The sequence below is a fragment of the Terrapene carolina genome, unplaced genomic scaffold, assembly GCF_002925995.2.
Source record: "Terrapene carolina triunguis isolate 2854851 unplaced genomic scaffold, T_m_triunguis-2.0 Scaffold69, whole genome shotgun sequence".
Lineage (NCBI taxonomy): Eukaryota > Metazoa > Chordata > Testudines > Emydidae > Terrapene > Terrapene triunguis.
The window spans coordinates 43993309-43997201 of record NW_020664420.1 but is presented as its reverse complement, the minus strand read 5'-3'; positions in this window follow the sequence as shown (position 1 = coordinate 43997201).

The window sequence follows — 3893 nt, the reverse complement described above, 5'->3', positions numbered from 1 at the left end:
GCCATTTTACGTCTCCTGAAGATGTGGCCTCTTGTTTCTGACAAAAGGACAGCTTTGTGAGATTAGACAGAGCTTTGAGCAAAGTATGCCAAACCTGCACTAATACTGTTGAAATTGGGGTTGCCAACTCTCCCAGATTGTCCTGGTATCTCCAGGAATTAAAGATTAATCTTTAATTAAAGATCATGTCATGTGATAAAACCTCCAGGAATACATCCAACCAAAATTGGCAACCCTAGAAACTTGAAATGTGTACCTTTAAAAACCAAACCAACCATGAAAATTTGCTTTTTAAACAGGATTTCTTTAAGGGACTGCAATCCGATAGTGCAGGCAATTGTGGTAGGTCACCTAAATCCTGAAACACTGTAGGTAAAACAATAGCAAAAATCAAGAGATGCCTTACAGCTCTTATCAGGCTCATGAAATAAAAGTAAAGGATCTGAAGCAACGGTCAGCACTTCAAGTATGATACCCTCCTGCACTGCCAGTGTACGGCAGAGGAATTGGAAATCTGTGTTTTTAGATGTTTCTTTCCCAGACATTAGGGTTCAGAACCTAAGGAGTCCCCAGGGTAAATATAAGAAGGAACACTGTGACCCACCTAATGGTGGTCCATAGAACTGCTCTATAGTCCTCCAATAACTGTTGCCCAAATAGGAGTGCTAATGGTTTTTGAAGGAAAGTTGACTTCTGTATTATTTCTTTTAACAAGTTCCAGAATAGGTTCCAGAACCTTTGAGGGCTTGGGGTGGAGGATATGAGCAGTCATCTTAAAGGCTGACCAGTTCCCCATAATAAGTCTATTCTCCTTACACCGCATATGATGTTGAATCTAAACAAAGCAAGGTCATCTGGAACCCAAGACAGAAGAACTAAGGTTGATTTTGTTAATAAAAAGTGGCTCATAAGGAAACTTTTTACCAGTGACCCTCTTTTAATACAGAACAGGGCACTGAGACCAAATGGATCCTTCCCTGTAATGTGCACTTGAACACAGCTCCACAAAACACTATTATTAACATAAACCCCAAACCGTTTAGGGGTTTTGTCCACTTGAGGGACTGCCTTTCCCCTGGTGTGGCTGATGTAGTCTCGCTGGAGCCCCAGTGGTTTTAAGAGTGAAGGAGATAGCTAGCTAGGGCATTTTCCTTGGGGAGTCCTCAATTTTGGAACTTCCTCCCCACCTTAGTTCCAAAACAATCCTAATCTATTGACCTCCAAAGCATGCTGTGAGGCCCATCTATTTACCAATCCTATTGTAGTGAGAGGCATGATAAGAATTGGCATTTGTGAGTCCAGGGGCATTGGCTGGGTATGGTTTCATCTCTGGCTGGTATTGTCTGGTTTTGTGGTTAGAAGAAACTGCTTTATCTAGTGGTAGTTTGTTGGGGGGGGGGCTTAATTAGGCTAAGGTGCTTGAGATAGATGCTTCTGAAATAATTCTCTATACATCTAAATAAATATGTTGGGTTTATTACTAAAACCACTCTTTACAAAATCAGGCATGGAACAGAGTTGGTTGCGGATCTGAAGGGCCAATACATTCCAATAAATACTGATGTTTAGTACTTTCTTGAGTGCAAAGCTTCTCATCTAATTATTGTGCATGGAATCTAAAAGGTGAATGCTTCAGGTCAAAACTTTGCAGTCTACAGCCTTTGGGTGCTGGCTAATTAATGGACCCATATCTATGTATCGCTGACCTTGATTATCTCCTCTTTGATTATTCCTTTAGGTATCTATATAAAATTCCAATGACAATACGTGATTAATTTTCCACAAATAACAATAGTTTACACATCACCTGAACTCCCTTAGACTTCTGCATAAGTGAATCCTTCTAGATTTATGGATGTGTTTATGTAAAGGTTAAACTAGAGCAGATAAAACATATGACTGATATTAATTTGCTTATCCATTTAATTCAGTGTACCCATTGAGTCAGATAGTGACAACTGAATGTACTAACTGTGGGCCTTATCCCACATCCACTGAAGACAATGAAAGCCTTTCCATTGACTTCAAAGGGAGTTGGGTCGGTTTCTACATTTGACCTTTTTTTCTGCTGAAGGTATGACATAAATTTACAGAAAAGTAACATGTTTTTATGTTTACTGCTCTGTACGAAGTAATACACCTGATATGTTCTGCAAATCATGTTTGAAACAAAACAAAGAATGGTAGTATTAGTATGTATTTGTTTTAACAAATATAAGTTGTTTCTTCATAGTACTAAAACCTGATCTTAAGCAAATGTTGGACGGTCAGACTGGCATTTTGTGCCAGTTCAGCCCATTTTTAAGCAACCAATTAATTTTGATCAAGTTTGCTTGTTTTAGAATGTCCTAATTGTTCTAAAATGTTGTTTATATGACACACACAAAATGCTCTGACTGCAACACTCAGACTGACTGTGCAAATCCATGTTTTTGTCTTACAGGACTTGATCATCTTCATCTATGAGAGTGTGCTTTGGCAGTCACAGCCTAGAGGGCAGCTTTATTGTGTGTCCTACAGTCTGTCACTTACTCCTGCTTATTGTTCAACAAGGATCTTTTTGAAGTGCCTCACTCAGTGAACCACTTGCTCCAGAATGACTTCACCAGCATGTCTGTGTGTTGTTGGGCCTGATGAATCATCTAACTGCAATGCACTCCCAACAGGAGTTTAGGACATATCTCCGTGAGTGCGAGGAACCCTAAAATAGCTCCATCTTTAACTACAGTTTGGAAAGAACATATTCTATTGATTAGCTTCTTTTCTCTAAAATTAAAAAGAGGGTTGGTTACTAAATCTGGGTTTGCAAAAGATTTGCCAAAATATTCTTTCAGGATTGGCTTTGGCCCAATAGCAACATGGGTAGCTCATTATCACCTTCCTTCTTGCTGAGAGCAAGAGCAAAATTAAGACTCATTTTGGGTCCTCTAACCCTGGCAATGTCAATTGATAGGATTGTTGACAAGATGAAACTTTAATCTCCCACAGGAGGGAGAAGTGAAAATTATGTCTTGTTTCTAAATACCCCTTGCACTGCTGGGTGGCTTCCAGCCAACCTACTTTATATGTATTTTCAGGTGTAGAACCACCATGTAGCTGTGACTTCGATGTCTTGTATGGGAGACTGACAGGATGTAGTTGTAAAGAAATTAGCCTAGAATTAAAGTGTGTAAAAACCCATTCTCTCTCTTTTGGCATAAAGCTCAGCAGGTGAAGTATGGGAAAGCCTATGGCCAGATGTCTACAGCTCCACCAGCACCTCAACAAATTAAGTCTCATGCCAAAACATAGAAAAACATTTGAGAAGCCACAGTTCCAAAGATCCATCACCATTTCACTGGGGTGGTGGATGATATTAAAATGGTCTTTATGTAAGTGGAGAGTATAAACAAAGGAGGAGAAGGATTTTTATGATGGCACAAGGGGAATAAAACTAGGAATAACTGAATAAAATTAAGACAAGGAAAACTTAAGATGAGAATCAGCAAAGACTTCTAATGGGTGGAATCTATTTATGCTGTTGCATATACTTTCTAAGGAAAGGATGGAAGCTGTTTTGCCAGGGACACTTAATACAGACTGAATAGACCAATAAAAAATACAGTGTAAGGAAAAGTCTCACCCTTTGAGGAGATGAGCTAGGAGATATATTATATTATTAATCTTAATATTATTAATCTTTATTTAACCCTAAGGTTCTGTTACCAATTCCTCTGTTCAGTGTTTGTAAGGTGGCTGTAACAAATTGTTTTGGTAATATGAGAGCAGACTCTCACCACGTTCATTTCCTCACTCCCATGGAAGATTTTTCTATTGTTTTGATTTCCAAGACATCTTTTAACTGGGTCTCAAGCAATAAGCCAGAGAATGGCTAAACAAGCAGTCTGATATAT